At 40.1% G+C, this 15344-nt stretch overlaps 1 long non-coding RNA gene and 1 pseudogene across 1 annotated transcript in view; one reads left to right on the forward strand and one right to left on the reverse strand.

Moving 5' to 3' along the window:
• The window catches only part of LOC134736383 (uncharacterized), a 250849-nt gene that overhangs the window by 105449 nt on the left and 130056 nt on the right, over positions 1-15344 (reverse strand). Inside the window, exon 3 of the long non-coding RNA XR_010120386.1 lies at positions 3362-3783. This is a non-coding gene — a long non-coding RNA (uncharacterized lncRNA). The remainder of the gene's footprint in view (positions 1-3361; positions 3784-15344) is intronic.
• On the forward strand, positions 5445-6237 carry LOC129480155 (lysM and putative peptidoglycan-binding domain-containing protein 4-like; annotated as a pseudogene).

Consider the following 15344-nt stretch of genomic DNA (forward strand, 5'->3'; position numbering starts at 1 on the left):
GGGAAAGGATTCCCTATGTAATAAACGGTGCTGGGAAAACTGGCTAGCCATATGTAGAAAGCTGAAACTGGATCCCTTCCTTACACCTTCTATACAAATTAATTCAAGATGGATTAAAGTCTTACATGTTAGACCTAAAACCATAAAAACCCTGGAAGAAAACCTAGGCATTACCATTCAGGACATAGGCATGGGCAAGGACTTCATGACTAAAACACCAAAAGCAATGGCAACAAAAGCCAAAATGGACGAATGGGATCCAATTAAACTAAAGAGCTTCTGCACAGCAAAAGAAACTACCATCAGAGTGAACAGGCAACCTACAAAATGGGAGAAAATTTTTCCAACCTACTCATCTGACAAAGAGCTAATATCCAGAATCTACAATGAACTCAAACAAATTTACAAGAAAAAAACAAACAACCCCATCAAAAAGAGGGCGAATGATATGAACAGACGCTTCTCAAAAGAAGACATTTATGCAGCCAAAAAACACATGCAAAAATGCTCATCATCAGTGGCCATCAGAGAAATGCAAATCAAAACCACAATGAGATACCATCTCACACCAGTTAGAATGGCCATCATTAAAAAGTCAGGAAGCAACAGGTGCTGGAGAGGATGTGGAGAAATAGGCACACTTTTACACTGTTTGTGGGACTGTAAACTAGTTCAACCGTTGTGGAAGTCAGTGTGGCAATTCCTTAGGGATCTAGAACTAGAAATACCATTTGACCCAGCCATCCCATTACTGGGTATATACCCAAAAGATTATAAATCATGCTGCTATAAAAACACATGCACACGTATGTTTATTGCGGCACTATTCACAATAGCAAAGACTTGGAACCAACCCAAATGTCCAACAACAATAGACTGGATTAAGAAAATGTGGCACATATACACCATGGAATACTATGCAGCCATAAAAAATGATGAGTTCGTGTCCTTTGTAGGGACATGGATGAAACTGGAAATCATCATTCTCAGTAAACTATCACAAGGACAAAAAAACAAACACCGCATGTTCTCACTCATAGGTAGGAATTGAACAATGAGAACACATGGACACAGGAAGGGGAACATCACACTCCGGGGACAGTTGTGGGGTAGGGGGGAGGGGGGAGAGATAGCATTAGAAGATACGCCTAATGCTAAATGACGAGTTACTGGGTGCAGCACACCAACATGGCACATGGATGCATGTGTAACAAACCTGCACGTTGTGCACATGTACCCTAAAACTTAAAGTACAATAATAAAAAATAAATAAAAAGAAAAAAAGAAATAATATGTTATACAAACAAATGGAAAAACATCTCATGCTCATGGATTAGAAGAATCATTATTGTTAAAATGACTAAACTGCCTAAAGCAATCTACAAACACAATGCAATCCCTGTCAAATTACCAATGTCATTTCTCACAGAATTAGAAAAAACAATTCTAAAATTTATATAGAACCAAAAAAGAGCCTGAATAGCCAAAGCAGTCATAAGCAAAAAGAACAAATCTGGAGGCATCACACTACCTGACTTCAAATTATACAGCAAGGCTATGGTAGCCAAAACAGTATGGTGACTATAGCCATGCTGGTAAAAATAAAATAAAATAAACATTCAGATCTCAATGGAACAGAATAAAGTACCGAGAAATAAAGCCAAATACATACAATCAACTGATCTTCAACGAAGTCAACAAAACTATGCATATGGGAAGGACACCCTATTCAATAAATGGTATTGGGAAAATTGGGTAATCATATGCAGAAGAATGAAACTGAACCTATACCTTTCACCATACACAAAAATTAACTTAGGGTAAAATTAAAGACTTAAACATAATACCTGAAACTATAAAAATCTCTCAAAGAAAATCTAGGAAAACTCTTTTGAACAGTGGCCATGCAAAGTAGTTATGACTAAGTCCTCAAAAGCAAATGCAACAAAAACAAAAACAAACAAATGGGACTTAAAACTAAAAAGCTTCTGCACAGCAAAAGAAACAATCAATAGAGTAAACAGAAAGCCTACAGAATGGGAAAAAATATTTGCAAACTATGTATCCGACAAAGGGCTAATATCCAGGATCTACAAGTAACTCAAACAAATCAACAATAAAACAAATAACCCCATTAAAAAATGGGCAAAGGAAATGAACAGACATTTTTCAAAGAAGATATACAAATGGTGAACAAGCATATGAAAAAATCAACATCACTAATCATCAAAGAAATGCAAATTAAAACCACAATGAGATATTACCTTACACCAATCAGAATGGCTATTATTAAAAAGTCAAAAATAAACCAGGTGTTGCTGAGGATGTGGAGAAAAGGAAATGCTTATACACTGTCAGTGGGATGTAGATTAGTACAATATTTATGGAAACAGTATGGAGAGTTCTCAAAGAGCTAAAATGAGAACTACCATTCAATCCAGCAATTCCACTATTGAGTATATGCCCAAAGGAAAATAAATCATTATATCAAAAAGATACTTGCGGCTGGGCACGGTGGATCATGCCTGTAATCCCAATATTTTGGGAGGCTGAGGCAGGCAGATCATCTGAGGTCAGGAGTTCGAGACCAGCTTGACCAACATGGAGAAACCCCGTCTCTACTAAAAATACAAAATTAGCCAGGCGTGGTGGCACATGCCTGTAATCCCAACTACTAGGGAGGCTGAGGCAGGAGAATCACTTGAACCTGGGAGGCGGAGGTTGCAGTGAGCCAAAATTCCACCATTGCACTCCAGCCTGGGCAACAAGAGTAAAACTCTGTCTCAAAAAAAAAAAAAATCTGCACCAATGTTTATCGCAGCACTGTTTACAATATCAAAGATATGGAATCAACCAAAGTGTCCATTAACAGAGGATTGAATAAAGAAAATATTTTATTTATAGACACACACACTATGAAATACTACTCAACCATAAAAAGAATGAAATTATGTCTTTTGTGGCAACACAGATGGAACTGAAGGCCATTGTGTCAAGGGAAATAACTTACATTGCATGTTCTTACTTACAAGTAGGAGCTAAACAATGGGTACACGTGGACATACAAAGTGGAATTATAGACTCTGGAGACTACAAAATGTGGAAGGATGGGAGGGAGGTGAGGGCTTAAAAATTACCTATTGAGTACGATGTTCACTATTTGGTTGATGGGTACACTAAAAGCCCAGACTTCACAACTGTGCAATATATGCATGTAAGAAATCTGCACTTGTACACCTTAAATATATTATAAATAATACACAAATTAAAAGAAAACAAATAGTCACATATTTGATTGTAAATGTGTAAATTATTTCCCAACTCAGCCAGGATTCATTCAGAAAAGCAAAATTCATTTTACCTGTTTCAAGCAATAGGATGTTATATCCGGTAACTTCGATGATTACAAAATCAGTGGAAGGACTGGTGGAATGAAGGTCAGAAAAAGCCAGCACTAACTCTCAGGGTCACTAGTGTCTTTCAGAAACTTCAAAGGTTACAAGCATTGCAGGATATAGCTGGCAATGAACATAGGTCTTCTTGCTCCATGGTGGGTGATATTCAAGTAAATGCCCAGAGACCTCTACAAAAAGGCCTCTCTCAGGTTGCTCCTCATGAATCCATCCACTGCTGCTGAAGCAGTCTTCAGTCTTTCAAATAACACACAGACACCTCTCATTGATAGAATTGATAGAGTTGATAGACTCTAACCCAGAATTCTGCTGGCAAGGATTCTGAAAATGTTGTTTCCAGGCATCCAATTTCCACTAAACAGGGAAGATTCTAGAAGAAAGAAAATGCCTCTGAGTTGCCTATAGGCGGTCAGAAATATCTTCCATCACCCCGTTCATCAAGGCTTATATGCCTTGTGTTTGCAAAGTATTTTCACACACTTTTTTTTTTTTTTTTCTTTTTGAGACAGAGTCTCACTCCATCACCCTGGCTGGAGTGCAGTGGCGAGATCTCGGCTCACTGCAACCTCTCCGCCTCCTGGGTTCAAGCCATTCTCATGCCTCAGCCTCCCGAGTAGCTGGAATTTCAGGCACACACCACCACACCCAGCTAATTTTTGTAGTTTTTGTAGAGACAAGGTTTTGCCATATTGGCCAGGCTGGTCTTGAACTCCTGACCTCAAGTGGTCCTCCCGCCTCGGCCTCCCAAAGTGCTGGGATTATAGGCATGAGCCACCATGCCCGGCCTATTTTCTTACTTGAGTTTCACCATAACATTTTGTGCTCATATGGCTGATATCATGACCCTTAATTTACATTTGCCTTTTCTTTATTCGTTCTACAATATGCTAGTTGGCCCAAAGACGCTGAGTTGTATTCCAGCAGATGCATTGTAATCAAGGATATTTTTTGACTCTAAGATAAGCAGTTTAACTTCCACACCAAATGGTGTGATAATGAAGGTCACTAACAGTAGTTCTCAAGTGAACTTACAAGTTTACTTCTTTAAATTGTACTTTATGTTATCTTCAAATATGAGAATTCTTAATATTTCTAACTTTATATTTATGAGGAATAATTGTGTAGACTTATCTTACATATGTGAAAAGGACTTAAAAGTTATACAGTCAGACTTTCACTACCTACCAGTAATCACTTGCAAGATCAACTTGGGCAGCACACAGAAATTTTTTGAACATTTAATCAACAAACCTAAACAGATAAAGTAGCAATGGTAAATGGCACAGTTAATATTAAGATACAAACACACCTAAAATAGTTCTTGTGTGGTATGGGGAATTGAGAAAACAAGAGAAATAGTCAATGCAACCAACAAATCACAAACCATGGCGTCTCAACGAGCTCTATTAAAAGTAATGGCAAAAACCGCAATTACTTTTACATCGACCTATATAAGACCTGTATATTCTGTCACTAACGATTCCAACAATATAAATTTAAATTTGGCTGAGGTACCTAGCCTGGAGGAGAGGTCCACAGTCCTGGCTGGGGGGTCTGTGTGGGCTCAGCCTCCCAGTCTGTCTCACTCCTTGGTTTGGGGCCAAGCCACCATTCCCCGGGCTCCTGGGCGACCCTTCTGCAGCTGGATGGGCGGTGACCCTGAGTGTCCAAGGCTGACCCCACGTGGCTGAGGTTCTGTCTTTGTGGAATGTTGGGGCGCTGCCCTTACAAGCCTTGGGGTTGTCTGCTCCGTGTGCGTTTTTGTGTGAGCTTTCGTTTAGGAACCCCCTCCTTTCATGGAAGGGGCCAGCCTGACCAACATGGTGAAACCCTGTCTCTACTAAAAATACAAAAATTAGCCGAGCGTGGTGGCACATGTCTGTAATCCCAGCTACTGCGGAGGCTAAGGCAGGAGAATCGCTTGAATTCAGAAGGCAGAGGTTGCAGTGAGCCGAGATCATGCCACTGCATTCCAGCCTGGGCAACAGAGCGAGACTCCATCTCAAAAAACAAAACAAAAAAAGAATGCCAATGGGGACTCCTCTGAGGAACTCACCCTCACACCCTGTGGTTCTGCAGCCTGGGACAAGGAGCCCTGAAGAGCAGTGCCTACCAGCCCCACCAGCCAGGAGCAGGTGCCAGTGCCACTGCAGCAGGGGCTGGCCCAGGAGGACAGCCTCAACAAGCTGGCTTTGCAGTACAGCTGTAAAGTCACAGATATCAAGGTCAACAACTTCATGAGAGTTGTTGACCTTTCAGACTTATATGCCTTGGAATCCATTATGATTCCAGTGAAAAACAAGGGGATCCTAACAGAGACCCACAAAGAACTAAAACCCCTTCTGAGCTCATTTTCAGAGACCGAAGTGACCACAGAACTGCCAAATCCAGATAGCAGCCACAGACACTGATGCCCAGGCCAGTCAACTGATGGATTTCTTTAAGGAGATTGACCAGAATATTGAGTGTGCATTGCAGTCAGAAATCTTTTTATGGGAAAGTTACTGCATAGAGACCCTCCTATCAGCAACTGCTCCCAGCTCCTCAAAAGATGCCAACAAATGGTGCAGACTGTGGAATTCAGTGATGGAATGTCTTTTTTTATCATGCTTCTAGTTGGGATTCTTTTGCCCATCTTTCATTTGGTCTATTTTAAAATACAGGCTACTGGCGAGACCCCTAATAGCATGAACACAACTCCTGTCCCCAGTGGTTCCATGGCAATGAGTACAATGCCAGGGCAAATCCCCAGGTGAGCGATTCCATGCCAACCACAACCTCTTCAGACAGCCAGTTCAGTCAGACCACCCAGCCAGGGAACTAACCTTTGTGTTTAAAGAACCTGCCCAGCTTTTGCAATTGGCTCTTGAAGTGCATCAGCTGTCACTGGTCACATCCTAGGGGTGCTGCATTTTGTGTCCTGGGAAGGATGGACACGTTTCAGAAGTCACCACAGTGTTCTCAATTGCAGTGACCCTGAAGAATGGCCTCACCCAACCCAAGCCTCCAGGATCAAAAACACCAGCACCCTTAGCCTCTTCTATCCAGAGAGGATCAGCAGCAAGGTGTTTACATGTGACAGATGGTTATCTCTTGTAGACATTTAGTGGACTGGCCATGTCTTCACAGCAGCACTGTGTGGGTCCCCAAGTTGGATATGCTTGGAGAGAAAGGAATGGCCTTGGCCGAGGGACCTGTAGTGTGGGAGCCCCTGTGATTAGTGTGGGTCACCTGGTTGTTGCAGTTTCCCTGCTTGCTGGGGAGCAGGGACTGGCTCTGAGAAGGGTTGTTCTCTGTCTCCCTGGCAAAGATGCTGTGGAATAATCTTGGCATGTCACCCCCGTTTTAGAGAGTGACAAATTACAATTGTAACAAGCCCTACTTCATATTTGCTGCATCGGTTAGTCTTTTTGAGGCAATGCCATTTCTAGAATTGAAAAAGCCCCAAGTCCAAACTGCTGTACTGTTGAACAAAGGGCAGTTCTGCACTGTTGAATAAAGGGCAGTTCTGCTCCTATCCTCATTTAGAGCTGCTTAGTCTGACACACAGACATGTCTCAAGCCGAGCATACACACACAGGGCCATTGCCCAATTCCTCAGAGGCTCCCTAGATTCTCCCAGGAGGCTTCCTTGGAAGGAGTGCTTGCTGGCCAGCATCTGGAGAGGAGGATGGGTGCCAGTTGCTGAGACACCAGCATGGATATCTACCTGAAGCTGCGCAGTCGCCAGGCCAGCGCTGCTGACAGCAGCAGCTCCTGTGCTATTTGGCACAGGGTGTTCCCTGATGCTTCCCTAACTCAGTTCTTAGGAACTCTAGTGTCACAGCATGAGAATGTGGCTCAGTCCTTTTTTTTTGGGTGATGCCCCTAAAATAACACTCTATGTACACTGTAGCTCGTAATGTTAAAGGACCAAATGCTTCACGGAGGGGCTAGAGGTGACCTTTGCCAAAGAAAGGCCATCAAAACACGGGGCCTGATACCTGAGTGAAGAGGCCTGTGGTTTACCTGGTCCTCCTCCCTGACAAGGCAACAGCAGTGCTGTGGATGGGCTGGAGGGGTGACAGCCTGCTGCTGCCTTGGAGTCAGTGGCCTGTAGCACAGATGGGCAGGGAGGGGTGGAGGTGGCTGGCGGCCCAGCCTCCAAGGCATATGGACAGGAGGAAAAAACACTGCACAAATGCTGGGCTTAGGGATGGTTATGGCCTTTGATACATCAGGCCTGGAGAGAATTTTAAAAGATCTCACCATGTACAAGGATGGGAGTGTGGCCAAGGAGTACTTGAGATTGGCTTCCAATTTGTCATCTCAGTTTTGTGAAAAAACAATTGGCCTAGGGCTCAATTAGCAAATTCAAATTATCTTCAATGATAAATGTTTTCCTAGACACCAGAAAGATCTTCAGGATAAAAAGAATTTCTGAACTTTTGCTACAGGAAATGTGTTAATCATGTAAGTGTTTTCCAGCCAAATGTCTGTGCTGTCTGTGCCATTGAGGGCCACAGGTTCCTCTAACATCTGCCCCCAGAACTTCACCAGGCAGGGCCTGGAGTCCCATGGGAAAATCACTTTTTCCAGGCAAAGAATGAATGTATCCTTTACTTTCCTCAAGTGGAATGAAATAATTTCTTCTGTGAAAAAAAAATAAAATAAAATAAATAAATGTAGGCCAGGCCCAGTGGCTCACGCCTGTAATCCCAGCACTTTGGGAGGCTGAGGCGGGCAGATAATGTGGTCAGGAGATCAAGACCATCTTGGCTAACACAGTGAAACCCTGTCTCTACTAAAAACACAAAAAATTAGCTGGCCATGATGGCGGGCACCTGCAGTCCCAGCTACTCGGGAGGCTGAGGCAGGAGAATGGCATGAACTGGGGAGGCAGAGCTTGCAGTGAGCTGAGATTGTGCCACTGCACTCCAGCCTGGGTGACAGAGTGAGACTCCATCTCAAAAAAAAAAAAAAAATTAAATGTAATCTTTTAATAATTTATTTTCTTTTTATCAATATATCAGTACATTTGAACCATACCTTTTCTAAACTTTCTAGCAGAAAATATTGATACATAGATATTTTTATGTGATTAGCAAATTAATGCCGGGACAATCAAATAAAATTTAAATTTTAATAAAATAGGTAGCATTATAAATAATAATACCACTGATAGATTACTTCTGGGAATAAGTTGTGAACTAATTAGACAATGTAAAAGTAAAAGTTGTCATAAAAAATTTACATTAAAAAGAGAAATAATTTTATCCTATTATCTCATTAAAAAAACATTTTTGTGATCTAGACACACAAATAAAAGTGACTTTAATCACATTTATTTCTCCTCCTTCTCCTTCACTTTATTCTGTCCCCTTCGTCTCCCATTCTTCCTCCTATTAACCTTCTCCATTTTATCCTCTTCTTTCCTTCAACTCCTCCTCATCCTTTCATTGTTCTTCTCAATCTCCCTTCCTCCTTCTCCTCCTCTCAGGTCCTAAGATTTCCTACTAACTAAAATTGATGAGGCCTGGTGCGGTGGCTCACACCTGTAATCCCACCCCTTTGCGATGTGGAGGCAGGCAGATGCCTTCAGCTTAGGAGTTTGAGACCTGCCTGGGCAACATGGCAAAACCCTGTCTCTACCCAAAAAAAAAAAAAAAAAAAAAAATTAGCTGGGTGTGGTGGCACATCCCTGTAGTCCCAGATACTTGGGAGGCTGAAGTGAGGAGATCTCCTGAGTCTGGGAATTTGAGGCTGCAGTGAGCTGTGATCATGCCTGGGCAACAGAGCAAGACCCTGTCTCAAAATAATAAAATAAAATATAAAACAAAATAAAATTGGCTAAACAAGAGAATGACCCTCAAAACAGAAAGTTGTTTAGCAGAATAGTGACATAAACAATAATTTTTTAAGTGAAATACTCACTAAAAATCAGTTCTTAAAACCCCATTTTTAAAAACACTGATGGAGTGCCTCACGGGTATCAAACAAAGTCTTAAGTATTTGAAAAACATTTTATCCTGCCAAATTGCATATGATGTAGTTAACTAAATCAAGATTCAAACTCAGGCCAGTTCAGATGCGTGTCCATGCTGCTTCCTCTAGTTTCTTCTTATGGGGGACTTTCATTTACACCTATACTCTGGTCTACTTACCAATTGCCTCTGAATTAATTGCTATTTAAACTAATTAGAAGAACAACTTCCATTTGCCTTCAAGTCTCCCAATAAACTAGAATTATCTGCTCCTCCTTCTGATATTATTACATCCTCATTATTTACCACCTCTCTTTCCAAAGCAGACAACTGAAAACTCCTGTCACGTGAGCACCTCTTAACCCCATTTATAAATCTTTTTATTTAATTGGGAAGAAGTTTCTATGCCACTCTCAGAGGAAAGAGAACTCTTTCCCTCCCCCTAATAATATTTGCTCTCTAGAAGAACTGAGTGGGAGAGGAAAATGAGTGAGGCAAAAAGCATGAGAGGACAGGAGGCATCTCAAATTGTAACCACAGTGATTCTTTACTAGGCAGCTGAGATAGCCTAGCAACCTGAAACTTTGAAAAATGTTCCTATGGTACAAAAAATTATAGTTTGGTTAGAAATCTAAGTAGACATCTTAGCAAGAGACATTTGAAAAGGTTTGTCATAATAAAAATATTTGATATATATTTAGCACTTCTCCTAATAATTTTTATAATTATTATATTTATTGAGCCTTACAATAAGCCTGTAAAAATGTCTGAACAATATTTTGCCTTTTATATTTAAAAAATAATACATACATTTTTATCATTAAAAATTCCAATAATACAGTAGATAGAGTAAAATATGAAGGTCCCCTTTGTTCAAGTCCAGTATTCTTTTAACTATTTCTCTATGTATGCATTCTCATACACATACACACAAACAGTTTGAGATGGCAGGTGTTTATAAGTGGGATACTATACATACTATTTTGTGAAATGCTTTTCATGCTTACCAACATATCTTGGAGATGTTTCTATGACAGGATCAAAAATCTGCCCAATGCTTGCAGCCTGCCACATAGCTGTCCATAATATGGAAGTAAGCATAAGTTATTAAGTCATTCCTCTTGATGTATATCAGCTTTTATTAATTATGATAGGCTAACACCTAAAACAAACAATGCTGAAACTTTGAGTAGTAAAGTTTATGGCTGAACTCACATCACAATCCAATGTGTCACAGGGGGTGTTCTTTTTACCATGGCCCTTCAGGCCTCAGGCTCCTTCCTTATCCAGCAGACAAGAAGAAAGAGAAAAGGTGAAGCCACACCCACTCTTCCATGCCTTGCTTGGACTGGAAGTGATTTATCTCTCCTACTCACGTTCTGTTGGCAAGATCTGGTCATACAGACCACCAAAAGGGCTGGGAAATGTAGTTGAGTTCGTGCCAGGAAGTGGAAACAGTCTTTATATGCATCTAGCCAGTCTTTGCCACATAAGTTAATTCTGTTCTTTTCCCTATTACAAGCAATGGCTATAATAAACCCCTTATATGTGCACTATGCCAGTATTTCTGTAGGATAGATATCTAGACCAGTAATTGATAGACAAAAAGATGTGCAGAATGTATTTTCTAAACTCCTATTTGAAATAGGAATATTTTAGCAGATATGTTACCTGTGTAAAGTAGCACAGTATTTCACTAGAATAGAACCGTCTTCTAGTGCACACGAAGTATACCCTAAGAAGTTGGCATTCCAAGCATTGTACAATCCAGTTTTTATCACTGAAACTTTTCTCTCTCCTATACCCCATAAGGATCCTCTTCCTCTCAGACTCCCAAACATGTCATGACTATTTCTTCCAGATCCTGGATCTTCAGTTTACTAGCTCTGTGTTCTTGGGAAAGTCACTTTGATCCGAGTCTTAGATTCATCATTTTGAAAAACATTAGAACTACACCAGTTTTTTGAAAAAGATAAGTAATGAAAAATGGCCAGCCCGGCCACCATGGTAACACCCCATCTGTACTAAAAATAAAAAAATTAGCCGGGCATGGTGGCGGGCACCTGGTAATCCCAGCTACCTGGGAGGATGAGGCAGGAGAATTGCTTGAACTTGGGAGGCGGAGGTTGCCATGAGCAGAGACCATGCCATTGCATTCCAGCCTGGGCAGCAAGGGTGAAACTCTGTCACAAAACAAACAAACAAACAAACATAAAAAAAAAACACAGAAAAGAAAAATGGCACATGGGAAATGCCTAGCACACAGTAAACACACAATGAGTGCTTTTACCCTTCCTCCTCTGATTATCCCAGGCAAAATAATAATCATTCAGCAACTGAATTCCTTTAGTATTCACCTACTTTTCTGCCACCTGGCATATATGAGTTTCTATCATCATGTATCTTTTCATGTGTATCTTGTCTCCCCATCTTGATCAATCCCAAACTGATTACAGGCAACTTGAAAACAAGAACAGTATCATAGTGTTGCCTAGATCACCATCACCTTGCACAGTGCATTATGGTGTGAGCCCTAGATACATATTCATGATGATGCCACCTAAATTGAGCAAACCAGTGAAAGAGAGAAAGCAAAATGAAAAAAATCCATCCTAGTTATTTAATTATAGAAGAAGAACATGAAAAATTTTTAAAGATTAGTCAGGGGAAAAATTGGATAATAGCATTTAAAAATTCAATAACCCACAGGAAGCTGAAAAACATTTGTGAAGGGTTCATTGTAAACCCAAGATAAATGTACGTCAAATTTTAAATGCCCAGCCTGTGTGTCTGTGTATGCAGCAAGGCTAAGGGAATGTGAAAGCAGATTTTTCCATTTAAGAGAGCTATTTGAGAAAGAATTTTTTTTAAGTAGAGAAGGGAAGAAGGGAGAAAGGAGAGAAGGAAGGGAAAGGAAGGGAAGGGAAGGGAAAGGAAAGCGGGGAAGGAGGCAGAAAGGAAAGGAGGAAATGAGTGAGAGGAAAAATGGGGAAAATAAAGAGAGAGATAAATAAGAGGAAAGAACCTTTCAAAGACTAGAAAGCTAGCTCAACTAGAAAGCCCAGAAAGAATGCCAGGTCATATACCAACCACATTTTATTAGGCCAGTTAAAAAAGAATTTTGAGGGACATTTAAAATTTTTTTTAGACAGGTTCTCACTCTGTCACCCAGGCTAGAGTGCAGTGGCACAATCAAGGCTCACTGCAGCCTTCAACCTCTGGGCTCAAGGGATCCTCCTGTCTCAGCCTCCTTAGTAGTTGGGTCTACAGTCCCAGGCTAGCAGGCCTGGCTAATGTATGGAGCTTTTGAAAGAATGTCCAAAACCATCAGCAGAACTTGTGGATGCTACCTGTGGAACTGGTGGGACCACTTAAAGGTCATGGTGTACATTTTCACCCAAGAACTTGCCAAGGAAGAGGAAAATGACGCTGCCTCAAATGAGCAGATGCTTGAGCTGATTTAAGGAGCTGAGGCTTTGGAAAGGGTGTTTCCTGTTTAGATGAGCAGGTGTGTGGAGATGGAGACTAGGTAGGGTGAGCAAGAGATAAAGGCCTTTATATTTCACTTACTCTCTCTCTTTCTCATTTCTGCTTTTCCTTGCCTGGCTGTCTTCCACTTTCCCCTCTTACCTCAAAATTCCTATGCCTTTTTCCATCATTTTCTTTTTGCCTTAAAGAATCCAACCCTCAAATATATACTTTTGTATGGAGTGCTCTCTCTTTCTCAAAATCTAAAATTGATGTCAACATTTAAATAAAGTATGAATGTTAAAAAATTCCATATTTCAGATGCTTCTTAAAAACAAACAAGATCTGGCAACACAAGGTCCTAGTCCCATAGGAGCAAAGAGCTAGCACTGAGTCACTTCTATGCTTCCAGACAGAACAAGTCTCCATCACCTCAGTCTCTATCCAGCCAGTTGGCACCGATACCATCTGCCAGGCCCATTCAGGATGAAAGTTTGCTCCCCTACAAGCATTCCTATCCCTTTTCTTTTTTCTGTCATGGAGTTTATTCCTTTCTTTTCCCTAGGTATTTATTTTCTTCATAAATTTCCATAACCTGTAACTGTGGTACATATGTTATTTACTTTGTCTGTTCCCAATTTTTAACTGAACAAATAGAAACTTTTAGTATTCTTTTTATTTCATGCCACCTCCGTACCAAATAATATGCTTTTAAATTAGTTCTTGACTATGGATAAAAATATCCTTAGCACCCATCCAAAAATGAATAAATAAAACCATTTTGCTCTTGCTTCACTGCTATTTCAAAGTCGGTACAAGTGGTGAGGTTTGTCAGTATGATAGCAGTGAAAATAACACAAGTATTTTAATATATATAGGTTTCTCTTTGACAACCATCAATCCAGAGGTGGTGTTTGTTTGCTTTTTTAAATAGCGATTGTTTGTTTCTGTTCCTAGAAAAACAAAAAAACACTTTCATGCTCTTATAATCAGTATGAACATAAATTTAGTTCTCCTAAAACTTGTTTATGAAGAGCTTTCCAATGACTTCTCTGCCTAGACATTTTCTTTCTTTTAATTTTCATTAGGTTCAGGGGTACATGTACAGGTTGTTATATTGGTAAACTCGTGTCACAAGAGTTTAGTGTAGAGATTATTTCATTATTCACGCAATAAGCATAGCAATAAGCATAGTATCTGATAGGTATTTTTTTCTGACCCTCTCCCTCCTCACACCCTCCACCATCCAGCAGACCCCAGTGTGTGTTGTTCCTCTCTATGTGTACATGTGTTCTCATTATTTAACTCCTACTTGTACGTGAGAACATGCAGTATTTGGTTTTCTGTTCCTGCATTAGTTTTCTAAGGATAATGGCCTCTAGTTCCATTCATGTTGCTGCAAAGGGCATAATCTTGTTCTTTGTATGGCTGAATAGTATTCCGTGGTATGTATGTACCATATTTTCTTTATCCAATATTGTCACTGATGGGCATTTAGGTTGATTCCATGTCTTTGCTATTGTGAACAGTGCTGCAATAAACACACATGTGTATATGTCTTCATAGTAGGATGATTTATATTCCTTTGGATATATATCCAGTAATGGGATTGCTAGGTTTAATGGTATTTTTGTCTTTAGGTTTTTGAGTAATAGCCACACTGCTTTCTGTAATGCTTGAACTAATTTATACTCCCACCAGCAGTGTATAAGCATTCTCTTTCTCTGCAACCATGCTAGCATGTGTTTTTTTTATGTTTTTAGTAATAGCCATTCTGACTGGTGTGAGATGGCATCTCATTGTGGTTTTGATTTGCATTTCTCCAATGATTATTGAAGGTGACCACTTTTTACACAGTCAGTTCTTGATATGCCCAGTCTCACCCTGCATTGACAACTTCCCTTCCCATTGAGCTGTGGCTTCATCTCTAACAGAGCTCCTCATTTACCTGTCGTTTACGGATTTGAAATTCCTTCACACAATTTTGATGATTGTACATCATTCTGACCATATGTAACATGATGATCCTGACATCCTCCTGAAGATGTCAGGTGAGACTCATGGCTAGTTTTATTCAGTTAGTTAAAAAATATTCCTGGATGGCCTGCTTGAGGTTACATGTTGTTCTAGGTGCTGAGGATACAGCATGAAGCATGATACAATCTCCGTTCCAAGAGTATATTTTTCCCATTTTTATAGGCAAGGAACCAAAGATAACTTGACATTTCTCACAAAATCACTAATATGTAAAAGATACAATGTAATAGCAGATCCAAATTTGTTGATGTTTATATAATTTCTCTTTCCCAAGATTATGGTGCCTATTTGGATTTTTTTTTCCTTTAAAGCCTTCCTTTTCCTCTCTCCTTTTTCATCCAAACAGTTTGTCTAAATGTCTATCTTTCATTAAATTCAATGATTATTTTATTCTCACACCAAAAAAATCAAACGGATTGTATTATTTATCTGCTCAGACATTACTTTCTTATGGCACAGAGCT

Source organism: Symphalangus syndactylus, chromosome 4 (genome assembly GCF_028878055.3).
Source record: "Symphalangus syndactylus isolate Jambi chromosome 4, NHGRI_mSymSyn1-v2.1_pri, whole genome shotgun sequence".
NCBI classification, from domain to species: Eukaryota; Metazoa; Chordata; class Mammalia; order Primates; family Hylobatidae; genus Symphalangus; species Symphalangus syndactylus.